Genomic DNA, 18849 nt, shown 5'->3' on the forward strand with positions numbered 1-18849 from the left:
TTCATGGCCAAAACACTTTCCACATCCTTGCCAAAATGATAAAAAATATAAAAACATGATAAAGAATATATATACAAATATTATACAAATAAATTTATATTTTTTGGGGTTTTTTTAGTTTTTATTTTTTAATTTTTTTAAGATTCCAAGCTTGGCCGCTAAACTCAGGATATAACCAAGCTAACTAGGCTAATCGGCCAGGTAGACCAGAAAACCGGTCAGGTTAAAAGAAACCCAACTAGTTTTTAGAAGACACAACCAAGTAGGAGGCCTACTAAGGTAGGTCAAGTAAGGGGTCCAACCCCTGAGAGTAAACTGGCTCATCTAGTGGGCTAGTCCGAGTAACCTGATTGGGTCCGGTTCGACCTGTCTAGTTTTTCTACATTGGTTCCAAGATATAATTTGGTCCCAGCAAGTTCACTCCCAAGATACAATCGACCCGACTAAAAGTCAAAACAACATTGGGTTGCACTCTTTAAGTTTGGTGCAAATCACAATTTCTCTGATCTTCTCTAAAAACAAGTAATATATGTTGGGCATGTATACGTTTTTTAGGTTCACTAGGGTCCTTATTAGTTGGAACTTTCAGTTATCTTGGCAGGAATCTGATATCCATATTTCCACCTTAGCAAATCTTTTTTTTTTTCACAAGGGATTGTGATGTCTTTCTATGGTATCACACGTAAGTTCATTAGCTCCTATTTGTGGTGCACAATTCTGTGGAATGTAGGTAGTGGTTATGATGGATTTGATAGAAAAGAAGAAATAATATGTATTTTTCATTGGGGATTTCCTGGAAGAAATCGTCGTATCTTCTTTCGATTCCTTGTGAGACATATTCGGTCAATCAAAATGGAAGTGGAAGAAGGTATTTGTCCTCGTCATGTCCTTTCTATTGAAATTAGAAGCCAGGGATCCACTTCCTTGACTCGTACTGATGAAAATTTCACTCTAGGAGAAATTGAGCAAAAAGCTGCTGAATTGGCCTATTTCTTGCACGTACCAATTGAAGTGTTTCAATCCAAGTAATGGATACTTTCTCAACATGGGTTAGGAAACCCAAGAATCCTTGTTAATACAACTGATCTTTCTTCGGAACAACTGCGCATTCGATCAAAACATGTTGGTGTTAGATCCTATTTCCGCTCCCTTCTGTTCCCCGTCTACGGCTTGGGGTGCAGTCCAAGGTATACAAAACCATCATTTCATTAGGTCCTCCAAAACAAAAGAGTGAATCTTTCATGTGTATGGAACTCAACTCATTCTATTTGTATCGAGTCTAATATAAGAAAATAAGTATGTATTCATCACATATATCAAAGCAGAACGGTTCAGAATACAAAATGCATTTACGACTAGGATAAAGATTTCAAATTGAAACCTTAGATGTAGATGGATCTCCCATAAATCCTTCTTCTTTTGTCAACCAACGCCTCTTTCTTTTTATCTTCTCCTTTGTTTTTGTTCCTTGATGACCAAACTATTGGATCTCTAATAAAATAACCATCCAATTTATCTCTCGTTTCGCCACCTATTTTTCATTATTAGTATTCTTCAGAAATCTCTTAAGCCTTATTCCTTTTTCTGTGGGTAACCGGTGAAACATTTCAAAATAATTGAATTGATCGATCAAATTCTTCCATCCCGAAATTTGAATATGAATACTATACTAAAACTAAACTATGATGTTATTTAAGTTATCTTTTGTTATTTTCTTACTTCAAGTGGTTTTTTAGAGCATTTATCGAAAGGCATAAATAGAGATACAATTGGTCCAAATTTGACCAATTGAGATATCTAGGAACGATATTTCATTATCTCTCTCATTCGAAACGGAGGGACCCTTAATTCTAGAATTCTTATTCTTTCTAGTTCTAGGGTCAAGACAATTTCTAGTTCTAGGGTCAAGACAAGCAAGGACTAAAAAATTAAACACAATACAATAATGATTAGAACTATAGGTGCGATACCTTGTTATAGAACTTATGCTTCATCCAAGTATCATACAGAGTCAACGAATGAACCAGGTTCATTAACAATTCCCAGATTGGAAGTGGCCAAAAAGAAAGCCTTGACTTCCTTGCCATATCTTGCATCTATAGTTTTTCTGCTATGGGGAATTTCTCTATCATTTAATAAAAGTCTGGAACCTTGGATTACAAATTGGTGGAATACCAGCCAATACGAAACTCTTTTGAATGAAATTTAAGATAATAATGTTCTTGAAAGATTCTTAGAATTAGAAGAACTATTCCTATTGGATGAAATGATAAGGAATTATCCGGAGTTTTTTTATGGTCAAGCACAAGTTCTCTCTCTAAAATATTACCTTTTGATTTCCAAACCCTTCATCTCCAACCCATGAAGCTGCTCCATATACACCTTTTGATCACCATCGAGCACAGAACCAACTATCCTCTGAGCTAAACCTGATAGATAGTCCTCTTCATCACTCTCAGGCTCGACAGGAGAGCTCACGATAGAGTCACGATCGACCCGATAGGGTCCATCACCATAGGGAAACTCGCGGGGAAGAAAATCTCTTGTTCTCTTACCAGAGAGCATCCTCGACTACAAACTCTGAGGGTAACCGGCACTACCCACCGTACAAAGCAGAAATAAACCGTCGAAAGAGAAAATGGAAAAGCACTTGAGCAGAATAGGGTGAGAGAAACACAAGAGAGAGAAGATGGAGAAGAAGTACATGTAGAGAGAGAAAGGGTTTGCTGGTCAGATGAGTAATAATAATCAGACGAGGGCAGATGAAGGGGCCCATAAAGAGTGATAAAGTGAGAGAGGAGGCTAAAACAAAACTTTGTGAGACACCTGAGCTATCATATTTCACATCCAATGCTCAAGATTAATCGTGACCATTTCATTCTATTTTTTCTATGAGTGCAGTTTGCATATAGCCTAAGCTCTAAACAATCAAATTAGAGCCTACCTTCAAATAGTGTCGAGAAATATGGTTTCAATGCTGAAAATCTTTGTGATAGCCTTAAAATATATTTTCATATTTATTTATAAAGTTTAAAGCTTCAAAAATCGTGTAGATCAACAAATTTATGAAAACTTGAAAATCTTGAAAATTGACAGTCCAAAAATGAAATACAAACTATACTATTTCCAAACCTTGAAATCCATTTTTTTTCTCATGTTCGTACATCTTGATGTCGAGATGATCAATTTGAGGATGGTTGGGCATCAAAACAACTTATTCTAGTGAAATTTTTTAGGTAGGCTCCAATTTGATTGTTTAGAGCCTCGTCTCGGCTCTATATAAACTTTTCCCTTCTTTTATTATTATTTAGATATTATTTATAACGAGACCACTTACATTTTGGACAAGAGGTCACAACTATTCTCATGCATTAGATGTCAAATTGGATGCTTGGGGTAATTCACGGAGTCGAGAATTTTATTTTAACTCTTGTTAAAAAAAAAATATTGAGTTTTTGTGTCAATGAGATTATTATTTTTTGTGTTGTTTGTATAGAGTCGAGGCTCTAAACAATTAAAGTAAAGCACACCTTTGTTGGCTATGTAGCATTTCAAGGCCTTATAGCCAAGAGTATTACGCTCAGTGGGAGTTAAAGAGAGACTAAATCTGGGTGTTTGGCGCACTGTGGCCCAGATTCATAAACCCCTAGTATTTGAGGCATTGAGTGTATACGTTTTGAGAGCGTGAACTCTCAGGGAGGTATGAGGGTCACCTCTCAGTCAGAACTATATTGATTAAAATGCCTCATAGTTGATGTGATAATCCAGGGCTTGGAGAATCCAATCGATAATAATAGAACCTGAGTATTTGAAAGAGTTTTCGCCCTATATGGAATGAACTCGTATCTTAACATGAGACCGTTCCTTGGCATGTGCATGTACAGTCATATGGGGAAGCCACTCTTCTACAGTATTATCCGATTTAGAAGAGCTAGTGCATATGTGCTTTGAGAGGACCCCTGTATTTGAATAGGAACATGTCCCACAGTGGTGCCCCAATAATCTATTGAACCCCCGGTGATGGGAAGCTCTAGCTCAATGACTCTGATATGACCAATTATGTATCCCTGCTATAAACTATGGAGCATAGGTCCATTGAGTAGGATTAAGATACCGGTGGAATGTCATTCGGGTTAGCCTAATGAAAGACTTCGACTAATGTTATAAGTTTAGATATCCCATTTACCTTTGGCACATATTAATCTAAAATTGATGATAAAAGGTTTTATATTGATGAGAAATTATGTAATAATGTTAAGGAATCATTTAGAGAATTTTTGAGATATTTGGAGAATTTTTTCAATTTTTTTTAAATAATAAAAATATGATTTTCAAATTTGTTTGACATAAATACCAAACAAAGACATCCTATGGGGATGCCACATGGATCCCCAGTAGCCATAGGGATGCCACGTGGTACCCCCACCTCCCCACTCGTGAATGACATCATGCTGACATCATATCCATGATGGGACCTAGTTGTCATTTATTCTTTTGTTGATACTATGTTATAACATGTTACCTTGTTATTTAAAGTGAAATATATTGTTATGAATTTAGTTTGATTTAAGTCACATGTTTTGTTTTTTGCTCATATGTATCATTTTTGCATGTGTAAGTCATGAGATTTTGAGAATTAAGTTAATTCATATTATTATCTACATATGATTTTGTAGCGTATGAGTATATCTTATGTGGCACCATCTTATGGGCTTGACCCATGTAATACTTTAGTGTTGTTAAAATCTATTGGTGCTGTCATAAGATATTTTATTCACATGTGTAGATGTCCCATATTACCTTTATGTCCATGTTCTTGTACTTTATTAACTCTCACAAATTATTCAAAAACTATGGGCATAAGTATAAACATGAATTTGGATTTAATAGGAAATAAAACATGAAGCTAAGGCCTTCAAGGTAAAATGACTACAAACTTAGGTTTTAAGGGGTGAAGGGTGTCAAAAGCTCATCCATTGATCTTGGTGATAAGATATGGATGACTGGCTTAGATAAAAGCCTCTCATGTGCCATTGATCTAAGGCATCGAAGATCAATATCAAATCCATCTTTATGATCTAAGTATAAATGTAACTTATGAGATCAATTTATAACCCTAACTTGAGTATTCACTTCAAAGAGAGAGAGAGAGAAAACCCTTGAGAAAAATATGGCCACCCATGAAACTATCTTCTGCCTTGAGTTTTCATTTGGAGTAGTCCCTTATTTATGTGATCAAGCCCATACTATTGCTTCATTAAGGTATTGATTTTTCTTCGTATATTTTTAATTCCTACCTCATTTCCATTATCAAATCTTGATGTACTTCTTAATTTACAGTAGCTTTCTTTTTTTTTGGTCATGAAATCTTGATATTTGAAGAGTCCCAAAGCAATAGTGTAGTTCATACAAATTGTACGTATGGACTAGCTTGCTTACTCCATGATTTTGAGTAGTTTCAACTTGATTTTTTTTATCTTATTTTCTGAAATTTTTACTAAGAATATACAACTGATGAGAGGTTTATTTCATCATATTTGAGCATATGAAATAGTCCCTTGAGTTCCTTTTTTATTGTTGAAAAGTTCGCGTGGTCCCTGATGGACCACATGGTATAGTTTCACCATAACTTCTTTATTTTGTGTAGTATATTTCTCAAACTTTGAAGGGCTATTTTGATACATGTTTCTCTCATAATTTGATCCCGTAAAAATAAAAGTGATCACTTGCTTCCCATTGGATTGACCTTATTGAGTTATTATTATCACCCGTACATTAGACAATATGACAAAATTAAGTCTTCAAAAGGTCCTTTCGTAACCCGGGCATAAAGGGTTCAAACCATGGTTTCTCCATGTATGTTTACATGTTAATTTAATGTATTTACAGTTATTAAATGGATTTATGATTGGTTAAATTGAGTATATTGTGTGTATATTGAGATTGTTCTTTAATCTTACAGTTTGAGCTTTAATGTTATGTATTATTGTTTATGCGAATTGAAATCTTATCGCATTATTATGATCTACTCTATGACGTGTATTAGACATTATGATATATAATGATAATGATGAGTGAAGATGAAATTATCATATAACTTTGATATAATGAGGAATTGCGAGTGCAAGTCATGCAATATGTTTTAGAGATGTACGTTATGAATAGTTGAATATTGTATTGTGTTTAATTGTATTTTTGGGTAAGGGATTTGTAAAAGACTTATTAGAGTTGAATTTTATTATTCAAATGTGTATAAACCATGTTTGTAGGCTGCAATATATGTATTATGGTTTTGTATTGAGATACTCATGCTTTTAAACCCTCGAGTTTTTATACAATGGAATTTTTTTTAAAAGATTGCATTTCTAGCCAATTGGTTTTATACCACCAACAACCTTCAAATATGGTTTCAATACTAGAAATGTTTGTGATGGCCTTAAAATATATTTTCATCTTTAATTATAAAATTTAAAGCTTAAAAAATAGTACGGATCGAACAGATCTATGAAAACTTGAAAATCTTGAAAATTGACGGTCCAAAAATGCATTACAAAATGCACTATTTCAAAAACTTGAAATTCATCTTTTTCTCATGTCCATGAATCTTGAGGTCGAGATGATCAATTTGAGGATATTTGAGCATCAAAACAACCTTTTCTAGTGAAACTTTTTGATGTGCGCCCTAATTTAATAGTTTAGAGCCTCACACTTCTGTAAACTTTTCCATTGTTTGGGAATAAGTAACCAATGACACTCTTACAATCACCCATTTTGAAATCTAAGAGACAAAAAAGATTGTGACCTCTTTATACAAAAAGTAAATGGTTTCTTTATAGGCAATCATTATTATTTATTATTAATGAAAACAGGCAAGAGATTTCTCCTCCACGATTTACGCAAAAAAGAAAGGGTGTGGTGTGCATAAGGTTGTAACTTTAAACAAATCAAAATAAGCCGCACCTTAACCTTTGTCATGAGATACAATTTTAGTGTAAGGAATTCTTAGGATGGTGCGAAAATCTATTTTTATTTTTTATATAAAATTTTAAACTTCAAAAGTGGTTCTTATCAAACAAATCTATAAATGCATGAAATTTTTTAAAATAGACAGTCTAGATAATATGTTGCAAGATATACTACTTGTAGGCCTTGAAATCTGTTTTTCCTCCATTTCAATACATCTCGATGTCGAGATGATCAATTAGATGTCATTCCAACATCAAAGCAAACTTTTTTGAATGATTTTATAGGTGCATCTTAATTCTACATTTTAAGGCGTCAACTTTATTTCAAAAAAAAAAAGGACAATGTTTCCATGAGTCTTAGAACTCATATATACATATGCGTCCCGCTATCAAAATTTATTTTTGAGATGGATTTTGGATCTAATCTTTTAACATATATACGATTTCTAACATGGAGGTCATGAATATATAAACAAAATAAATTTCTAGAAACCAAAAATGATATTTTTTGAAAAAAAATCTATTGACCATTGATTTCTAATTTTTTCAAAGGGGGCCACTAGCTAACTTGCAACTTAAGCTAGGTGTCCAATGCTTCGGGGGACACAAATGTAGCTATCCCTCCTCCCCCGACACATAACTTTTTCCAAAAAAAAATAAAATCCCAAGTACACAACGTTTAGGAATATTTTGAATGATTTATGTTTAGGAGACCTCTAACCATATCCTTGCTAAAGAGCTTTCTCAAATAATCAAAGCAAAAGTTTTCAAGACAAGGGTACCATAACCTATACTAATCAGGCACGATGGCTATATAGGGTGGTAAATCTCATTATGCAATTTCAGAGGGAACATTCAATTCTATGTATCGGAAAACGTTCTAATGTTTAAGTAATTTTAGCATCCCTAAGATCACATACCCCATTTTCTGATAAAAAATGTACGCACTGACTTAAATAAACAGCATGCTAAAGCATGCATAAAATACATGAGTAACATAAATATACTCTATTGAGGCTTTAATCAACCAGTACAACACACGTTAGGAGGTTCGAGTTGGTTCAAGCAGAAGGCTAAAAAAAAAAAAGGAATAGACTCAAAAGGCTACGGTTAGAAGTAGTGAAAAAAGATATGGCTTCACTGAGGTTATGACCCTTAATAGAGCAAAATGACGTACTAGGATTCATATAGTGGATCCAAATAAATAGAAAAATTCTTTGATGATGATGATTAAGGTTTCAATGAAATATGAGTTCTAACCGAGCATGTTTCATGATAAATTGATTTAATGTCCTAGGCTAGCAAAATGTTGTCACACGGATGGGTTGTAAAAATTCCCAAAAGTAGCCTGTATCCCATCAATTCAACCGTTGAATTGTGCGTGACTCTTAAGGTGTGAGATAGGAAAAAGTTTATATAAGGTTGCAACTTTAAAATTTTGAACTAAGGTGCATTTCAAAAATCTATTATAAAAGGTTATTTTGGTGTTAGAATACTCTTTATTTGATCATCTCGACATCGAGATGTGTGAATATGAAAAGAAAAAGATTTCAAGTCCTAAAACTAGTTTATCTCCCAACACATTATCTAGACCATCGATTTTCAAGTGTTTGTAGAACTACTTGATTTGAACCATTTTGGAGTTTAAGATTTCATAATTAGAAATGAAAATAGATTCCTAAGCCATCCTAAAATTTTTTTATATTAAAATTATATTTATGATTAAATTTGGAGGTGTACTTTAATTTCATTGTTTAAGGTTGCAACCTTGAACAAACCACATCCTATCAGATAATATTTGAACATTTTTCTTCAAACACTAAGCCAATCAATTGTTCTTCTTTTTTTTCTTTTGGTATATAGGAGGAGATGATTTGCTATGGTAAACCTTTTATGGATGTTGATTAATGATTTGCTATGGTAAACCTTTTATGGATGTTGATTAATATTCTTCTTCTGCTTCTTCTTTTTTGGACATTTTGTTGCCATGGGTGTTCTCTTACTACAACAAAGTGGGCTATATGATTGTAATCCCACGTCAATGAGGTCGAGAAGTTGAGTGCGGCATAGGGCTCGTAAAAGCAGACAGCAACCACTGATCTAAGCATACCTTTCTCGGCCTTTTGGCTAAGATCGGGTGTAGTATCGGTTCTTGTCGTCACCCTTGCGTTGCAGTATTGCCTGGGAAGGCACACTCCTACCAAATCAATCCAAATTTTTGTCATTTTCTATTGTGTTCCTCTTTCTCCTCTCTCATTCTCTCTCCTATCAAATCAATCCAAATTTCTGTCTTTTTCTACTTTGTTCCTCTCTTTCTCTTTCTCTGCCCTCCTCTCTCGCCACTTTCTGTCTCTCCATTGCTTTCTCTTTTCTCCCCTTATTAGACGGTTGATAGTTTTCCACTGATTAAAAAGAATATTCATGGTAGAAACATTTTTCACATCTTTTTCAAAATGATAAAAAATATTTAAAAAAATGATAAAAAATATATAAAAATATTATACAAATAAATTTTTATTTTTAAGGTTTTATTTTTTTATTATTTAATTTTTTTTAATATCCCGAGCTTGACCACCAAACTCAAGATATAACCAAGCTAATCAGGCTAATCAGCCGCGTAAGAAACATCCAAAGGTAGGTAAGGTGTCCAACCCCTCGCAGTAAACTGACTCATCCAGTGGGCGAGTCTGGATAACCTGATCGGGTCCGTTTCTACCTAGCTACTTTTTCTACTTTGGTTCCAAGATATAATTCGTTCCCAGTAAGTTCACTCCCAAGATACAACCGACCCGACTAAAAGTCAAAATAGCGTCCAGTTGCACTCTTTAAGTTCGGTGCAAATCACAGTTTCTCTGATCTTATTGTCAATCAATGGACCTCAATTTGGCCCAGCAATAAAAGGTCGATGGGTTTTGGTTTAACACGATTTAAAGATGGTCGTGTGACCAAAATTACGGATCCCACAAATTGGTAGTATAGAGTCCTATGTTCATGTTACTAACTCTTCAAAAATTTCAGTGATCAAACGGCTTCTTCAATCTCTTAACGAGTAAAACGGTTTCATGAAGTGGTATGTTTCCTCATAAATTCGTTGATTTCAGTCAGTGTTAGCAAAATCAAACCAGAATGATTAGTTGATTTCAATCAGTGTTAGCAAAATCAAACCAGAATGATTAACCGGACATGAGTCTGGGAGCGGTCCAACTGGAAATAGGTTAAAATCCATTTTATATTTTTTCAAGGGCTATTTTTAAATTTTTCTAAAACAGATAGAAAAACATAAAAGAAAGTATTAATGACCAAAACATTTTTTAATCTTTACTATAATGTAAAGAATATTTAAAAATGCATTACAAATCAAATTCTTTAATTTTAAAAATTTATATATGTTTTTTTGAATTTTTATTTTTTAAATACTGGTTGATCACCCTAACCGTCCAAAACCTCTAACCAGGTGGTTAGCTGATAGATCAGGCAGTTTTGCGAACAATGTTTCAATAAAATGAACTCTTTGGTCTTGTAACTCATCTCTTTATAAATTTTAAATATATTAACATAAAGTAAAGTAATCTTTACTGACGTGTTGGAAAGAGGATTGGAAGATAAAATATGTTATTAAGTAGAAAGAAGCCGAAAAAAAAAAAAAATTCGGCCATACGAAAAGAGAAAAAGGGGAAATAATAAAATAAAAGATTGTATACGAGGAGGGCCATTTATCATTGTTACAAGGAGGTTACGATTACTCTTAGCCATCAAATGTCAAATTGGATGGTTTAGGATGTGTTGAAGTATACTGTACATAACATATACAAGGAAAAGGGGAGATATAGCCCTCATAAAAGAAAAAGGACGCTCCCACAGGGGGAGTGCATTTCATTATGGTAGGATTCTAGTTATTCATAAATAGTTATAGATAACTATAATTAAAGTTAACTTTTTTGTAGTAAATTATTTTATTAATACTGGATTTTATACATGTAGGGGAGTGATTTCATACAACGGTAGACTATAATGCTAAGAAACTATGAGAATGAAATCATTTGGAAAAGTCGATACCCAAATTCCCACCCTTATGTCTATCTTAGACCCTCTCTTTCTCACTCTCATTCTTTCTCTCTATCTCTCTCTTTCTAAAAAGAGGACGCTTCAATTCTCTCTCTTTCTCTCTAAGTCTATCCGTCTATCCGAAGAGTTGAAAATTATTCTTTTGAGAAAATCCGGTATACTTCGAAAGATTTATTACTGAACTACAATCTGTCTCTCCGCACACGCATGTACATGCATATGCACGTATTCTATATAATTATAATTTATTTAATAAAAATACTAGTTCATATAAAGTTAAATTAGATCTAAGTTTATAGATAAATAGAACTTTGCTTTCATAAGAAAATGAAAATCAATAGTCAAATATGTATAGTTAGTAATTCATATATGATTTTGAACTCTCAAATGATTACATGTCACAATCTTACAATAACAATAAGGCTTTCACTAAATTTTATTTGTCATCTTACGCATTCCTATCTTATAGTATATCATTTGTTTTATCAAATTATTTGATGGATCATATGGTTAAACGCATAATATTTTTTATTTTAATTCTAATCTTATGTTATACAATCTCCATTAAAAATATGACATATTTATATGAAATAAACTTAGGTAAAATTCTTGAGTTAACAACAAGAATTGCTGAAACTTTTCTCATTTATTATAGTTTCTATTAATACATCAAATAATTTCTTAACCATGTGAAATAGAAATATCTGAATCGTATGCTTAAAACACGTCAGTAGAAATAGAAATATCTATGAAAAATTATTCGTTATAATATAAAATAAATATATTTCCAAAAATATATCTTAAGAGTTTTGAAAATATTGTATATTATATCATAAAGTAAAAAAATAAATTTATATTATTATATTATATTATTCATTTAAAAGAAATAATTTAACAATATTAACTTATATATCCTTCTATAATGTTACGTTAAATAGGAAGATAAAAATAATAGTAAATTATGAACAAATTTACTAAAATAAAAAATCACAACGGAAAAGCTACTCAGGAAGATTTTCTGGTTCCAAAATTGTGGCATATTAAAAATGCAGTAAATAATTTATTAAAAATATAAAACACATTTTATATCAACTAAACTTAGGTCAAATTCATGAATGAACAATAAAAATTGCTAAAACATTTCTAAGTTACTATGATATTTCTTAAGCATGAGAAAATGGAAATATCTAAAGGGTGCGGTTTGTTTAGAGCCGAAGCTCTAAACAATCAACGTAAAGCGAACTTTCAAATAGTGTTGAGATATGTGATTTCAATACTGGAAATCTTTGTGATAGCGTTAAAATATATTTTCATTTTTAATTATAAAATTTAAAGCTTGAAAAATAACGTAGATCGAGCATATCTATGAAAACTTGAAAATCTTAAAAATTGATGGTCAAAAAATGTGTTAGAAGATGCACTATTCCAAAACTTAAAATACATTTTTGTTTTTCGTATCCATGTATCTTGATGTAAAGATGATCAATTTGAAGATATTTGGGCATCAAAACAACCTCTTCTAGAGAAATTTTTGAGGTGGGCTCTTCCTTTTTTTTTTTGACAATGTTATAACTTTTTATTGAAGGGGTGTTGTAACAACATCAGATTACAACGCGGCTATTTAAGCATAAAAAACAAGCAGAGAAGGAAAAAGGGTAATACGTTTAGCAAGACTATCAACTATCCCATTAGCCTCTCGATAGACATGAGAGAAGGAGAAGTGAAGGCCCGGTGTGGAACAAAGGTCTAGAATTTGCAATCCAAAAGTATGAAGAGACCAAGGAATTTTTTCCTCTTGCTTGTACCACTTGATAACATTGAGGGAGCACCTTCCATAAGAAACGATCCAGAAAAGCCTTTGTTGACGATAATTTCTAACCCTTGTAAAATGGATGAAATTTCTGCCTAGTTAGCTGTGGTGTTGCCACAAGGACCAACACAAGAAAAAATGATTGAGCCTTCATGGTTTCGGAACGAACTACCAATTCCTGCAAGACCATGGTTGCCAAGGGAATTGCCATCAAAATTAAGTTTAAGGGATTCGGGAGGCGCTCTCCAAATTGAGTGAGAGCGAGATATAAGAGAATAGGAGAGCACAATATTCTTAAAATTAATAAAGATATTGGTACGGGAAACATTATGCCCTTCTGTGGTTAAAGGAAACTAATCACAGAGAGATTTGCAAGATACGATCTTTAATATCATCAATAGAGAGAGATATCTCGTCAAAGGTTCTCCTATTGTGCTCTAACTAGATCTGCCAAATGTTAGAACTCCTAAATTGTTTCCAAATCAGAACACTTTTATAAGGCAAGCAGACGGGAGATAGATGATGAATGATATTTATTAAATTTGTAGGAAGTACAAGAAATAAGCCCAAAATCTCGAATGCCCAACTCCAAATACTGGAAGCAAAAGAGCAGTGCATAAAAAGATGGTTCCCTGACTCCTCATCATTCTTGAGGAGAAGACAAATGTTAGGTAAAATATTGCCTCTAATGTGAAGATTATCGATAGAAAGGCATTTGTCTTGCAGAGCTACCCAGAGAAAGCCTCAAATCTTCATTGAAACAGGCCACTTCGATATAGTTTGAAGAGTAGAATTAGACCATCTCACACGGTCATGATAGAGAAGCCAACAAGAAGATTTCACTGAGAAAAGCCCATCACTTTCTCTTTTCCAAACAATCTTGTCTGAGCCTGCATTAGAAAGATATACATCTTGTAGAAGTTCTAGCAAGTTCTAATATTTCAAGATAACACAGTTCGGTAGCCTGTTATAAGTGCACCCAATATCCCAAAAAGTACCCAGCGAAGAGGATGCAGAGGAGGAGAGGTCTACAACTTTCGCTGAAGGAAGTGACACCCTTGCAAAAAGATCTAGAAATGAGAAAGATAAGGGGCAGTCTTCGATCCATTTATTGAACCAGAAAAAGGTATCCTCCCCATTTCCAATATGCCACCAAACATTGCTGGAAACCACTCTTTTGCAACTTAAACCACCTTTCCAAATTTGAGAAGAAAAAAAACCACCACACCCCTTCTTGATAAGATGAGAAAACTGAACAAACCCATATTTAGCAGCCAAGACATCTTTCCAAAGATGATTTGGGTCTTGAATAATTCTCCACCACTATTTAGAAAGGAGAGCCCCATTCATCAATTTTAATTTACGAATACCAAGTCCCATCATGCTAACTGGAGTGCGTACTTTGTCTCAGGCAACAAGATGAAAGTTTATTTGATTTTCATCAATAGGCCCCCAAATAAAGTTGCACATATACCTCTCAATAATTTTAATCACATGCCCTGGCATTTGCATCAAAGAAATTAAGAAAATAGGCGGATTGGCAAAAGTACATTTGACCAAAGTTATACGGCTACCCAAAAACAGGGTCCTAATTTTTGAAAGGTCAAATTTAACTCGATATCTGTGAATAAGTGGGTCCGAGACTGCTCGAGTAAGGTTCATATCAGAAATAGTAACCCCCAAATACGTAAGAGGGAACTTATCTACTTTACAACCAAGAATAAGAGCAAGAGGCTCCACAATATCTTGGTTGCAAGAGACCTATACCAAAGAGGTTCTATGGAAATTGACCTTAAGACCTAGGGCGAGATGGTAGCACGTAATTCTTGATTTGACAAGGATCTGCATCACAAAATATCAAAGTATCATCAGCATATTACAAATGAGCGAAAACAGGCCCTCCGTTTGACACTTTGAAGCCCGACACATGATCTTTGCCCTCAATATTTTGAACATCAAACTGAATCCCTCAGGAACCAGGGTGAAGAGAAATGGAGAAAGAGGGTCCCCTTGTCTAATACCCCTAGTCGCCTTGAAGAAACCTTTCGGACTACCATTGATGAAGATATGAAAGTGAGTTGAGGAGAGACAACCTAAGATCCAAGAAATCCATTTAATCCCAAAACCCATATGACTTATAATATATTGCAGAACTTGCCAATCAACTCTGTCAAAAGCCTTCTCCATGTTTAGTTTAATTGCCACTCCAGCTCTACCTTGAAGGGTTCTGAAGTGGATGAACTCCTGAGTAATAAGGATGCTATCTGAAATCATTCTATCCTGAATGAAAGCAGTTTGTTCACCCGAAATAACATGAGGGAGAACAGATTTAAGACTTTCTGCAAGAACTTTTGCAACAATTTTATAGAGAGCAGATAAAAGACTGATGAGTCTTATATCTCCAATATCAACAATAATATCTTTCTCGGGAGTAAGGGAAATATATATGGAATTAATGCTTTTGAGCATAATATCTGCACTCATAAATTCCTTAATCAAAAGCAAGAGGTCAGACTTCAGCAGATACCATAACCATTGGAAGAAAATAAGGGAAAAACCATCTGGACCAGGTGCCTTGTCACCTGGGCGAGCACAAACTACTGATTAACTTCTTCTTCAAAGACATCCTTTTCAAGTTCCTCAACAAGATGAGGTGGAAAGGTTTTGAAAGGAACACTGTCCAAAGAAACCCCAAGTTGATATTCAAAGCAGAATGCCCTTTGAAAATGCTGAATAATTGCATTTTCAGCATTTTACGGGCATTAGTGATAGCATTCAGCATTTTACGGGCATTAGTGATAGCAATTATTCAGCAATAATTGCCCTTTTACGGGCATTAGTGATAGCATGAAAAAATTTTGTATTCATGTCCCCTTCTTTAAACCATTGGACACGAGACCTTTGCTTCTAATAAATTTCCTCCAGTCTAATATAGTCATGCAGTTTAAGAAGCAACACATGTTTGCTGCTCATAACATCAACAAACAAAGCATGGTTATTTTGGATTGAGTTTTCAAGCAATTCTAAATCCATAATGGTGGTCTCAATCTTGCCTTTGATATGATGTCTAGTTTCTTTTTTCTAGGGCATAATTTTATGTTTCAGGGAAACTAGATTTTTGTGAAATTGGTATCCAAAGCTACCATGAGCATAACATCTAGTCCAAATTTGTTTAACCAGATCAACAACTTCAGGTTCATCCAACCAACCAATTTCAAGGCGAAAAGGTCTAGGACCGTGAACCACATCTTCGGAGTCCAAGCAGAGCAGATGGGCAAGTGGTATGACGAGAGATTAGTTAAGGCATTTACTTTGACAAACGAAAAAACCCTCTCCCAAGAAGATTCAGAGACTAAAAAACGGTCCAGTTTCGAGAGAATAAGGTGGTTGGAAGAATTATTGGACTAAGTAACACCAGAAGGTCGAGTAGATCATTACCCATGATGAAGTCATTAAACAGATGCATGTGCGAGTTCATGCGAGTGTTAGAGGAGATTTCATCAAAATGACGGATCAAATTTAAAGTCTTCATCAATGCACACAAGAAGACCTGAAGAAACAACAATTTCCTTAACATCATCCAAAAAAGCCGCTTTTAAAGCAAGAGAACAAGGCCCATAACATTTATGAGCACCCAATAAAGTCCCTTATCACCCAATAAAGACCAAATGATAGCTAAAAAATCTTTTTAGATTTCAAAATTTGACAACAAAGAAGAGCTGTTGGGTCGCAAAGCACCCACCTGCCATTAGAACTACCAATTGCATCAACTCCTTCAAAACATAAAGACCCATTACCCCAAATTTGTTTAGCATCTGAAAGGGAAGGACTACTCCGTTTGGTTTCTTATAAGATCAGAGCATAAGGTTTATATTTATTCACCAAAAAAAGGACCTCTTTGCTTCGGCACTCATCACAGAGTTCCCAAACATGGGAAGATGAGGTATTACCTGGACCATCGAAGCCACCATCTTCAAAAGGTCCTGATGTCATAAAAGAGGATCCACTGGAGTTGCAAGAAGAAGGCTCAGAAAATGATGAGCCCCATTTGAAAATCACACCATCACCAGTAGGTCGAAGAGAGGTACTGCGAGCAGCAGTTCTTGTAGAGGAGCGCGAAGGGAAAGAGGTGGATTTAGACGCTCTCCTGGATTTCAGGATTTCAATAGTTGGTAGCACAATGACCGCATCAGCCAAAGGGTGCTCAAGAGCATCATGGGTTGCCTCTGCAATGGGCGCCTAAGGAAACACGTAATCAGTCAAAATGACTGCATCCAAAACAAGGTTCTGAGGGGCCCGAAAGGAAACATCTCAAAATAAGCAAAGTGGTTATCGGAGATATTCGAGTTGAGAGTCGGCAAAGGCGCTGCGACATCAGAAGGAGCAAAACCAGTCGGAACCATACAATCAACGATAGCATAAGCTGACGAGGGCTCGAGCTCAGCAACAGATGAAGCTAGAGGGTCGGGGTGAGCAGCAGCAAAGGCTGAGGGAAACAAAGGCGCTGCCTCGAGAGAAACCTGGACAGAGGATAGGTCCGCCAACTGCCCATGAGCAGAGTCTCTTAGACGGCACAAACAGGAGCATCCGAGACTGCTATAGGGGGGGCAGAATCAAGAGCTCCTGTTGAAGACCAGCGTCATCATCAACAGGAGAGGAGGCTGCGAAGAGATGAGAATCATTTAAGGCTGGCTGAGAAGCAGCCAAGGGCACAAATCAGTAGGCTTGATATCTTCAAGAAGAAGATGGTCCTGTAGATAACCCTCATCACCACCAGACGAAGAAAAAGCCATAAATAAAGGTCTAAATCTAGTTGACAGCCACAGAACACAGGGAGGGTGCCTTGCGGATGGACAGCAAAATCACCAACAGAGGTAGGTATCCACAGCCAAAAGATAGTCTTCAAGATCAGAATTATCAATCAACACTACTGAAGCAAGCCGAAAAGTGCTTGACAGCGAGACGAACAGGCAACAAACGACGGTGATCCTCGGTTCTATATAAACTTTTTCCATATCTAAATCGTATATATTTACGGAGCGCGTCTCCCTCACGTATACTCTACGTCATAATTTTTGTGTTACTTAATTGTTAAATTTGACCGGCCAAAAATTGAACTTATATTGAAAAAGAATGACCATTCCATTATTGGGGAAAGTTTATATAGAGCCCAGGCTCTAAACAATCAAATTGAGCCTAGCTCAAAAATTTCATTAGAAGATGTTGTTTTGGGCTTCTGAGGTCATTCTAGAACTGATTTTGCACACGAGAGCTTTACGAATGAGAAGCCAAAGTTTGGCCCAGAGAGAGAGACATTATGCTCGGTCTTGAGAGAGAGACACGGGGAAAATTTATGAAGAAAGAAGAACCCAAGGCTTGAGAGAAAAATATGTCATTTTATGATTTGTTTGAGTCAATAATAAGTGGTTAAAATGGGTTATTTGGATCAAGGGGGTTACAAGATAAAAAAGATTTAAACCTTACTACACAATAAAGGTTTTGAAACCTTGTCTTGAGAAATGAGTTTAAAAAATGGGAGATACAGAGAAACCTTCCCTAAATAAAAATATAATTTTGATAGACTTGTTGTCATTATGTAATATAATATTAATTCCATTATTTAATTGTCACGACCCCACCCCCTGTCGCTTACCATACTTCCAGGAGGACGACGGAGTGCGGGATCGTGACTAGAGGTAGCGAACGTTACTCAGGTGAGAGTGGCTCAACATATTTAGAAATGCGGCATCAAAGAAAACCATGAAAGAAATAAAAACTCATTCATCATGCATCATAAAACTGCACAAATTAAAACCATTATATATATATACAATTTTAAAAAGTTCTTTACAATTCTGTCCAAGGCACTACCGGCTTGATAGCAAAATTACAATATTACATCAAAACAACATTGTGGCATCGCCACCAGACACCTACTATCAAAAAGTTCATTGTCCAGTCTCGAGCTTCAGTCGCCTGCCACAATTGTCCAGTTGCCCTCTTCTCAAG

General features: G+C 35.0%; 1 long non-coding RNA gene and 1 pseudogene across 1 annotated transcript; one reads left to right on the forward strand and one right to left on the reverse strand.

Annotated features, from left to right (window-relative positions):
* Nucleotides 1-9071: 9071 nt before the first annotated feature.
* Nucleotides 9072-9195, forward strand: LOC148781736 (U2 spliceosomal RNA; annotated as a pseudogene).
* Nucleotides 9196-12578: 3383 nt separating this feature from the next.
* On the reverse strand, nucleotides 12579-17846 carry LOC148781737 (uncharacterized). The gene is made up of 2 exons (XR_016058253.1): nucleotides 16791-17846; nucleotides 12579-13018 (listed from the first exon to the last, which is right to left on the reverse strand). It is a non-coding gene; the product is annotated as an uncharacterized LOC148781737 (long non-coding RNA).
* Between the last annotated feature and the right edge of the window lie 1003 nt (nucleotides 17847-18849).

Source organism: Amborella trichopoda, chromosome 6, assembly GCF_054954075.1.
Source record: "Amborella trichopoda isolate Santa Cruz 75 chromosome 6, AtrichopodaSantaCruz75HAP2 v2.0, whole genome shotgun sequence".
Taxonomy (NCBI): Eukaryota; Viridiplantae; Streptophyta; class Magnoliopsida; order Amborellales; family Amborellaceae; genus Amborella; species Amborella trichopoda.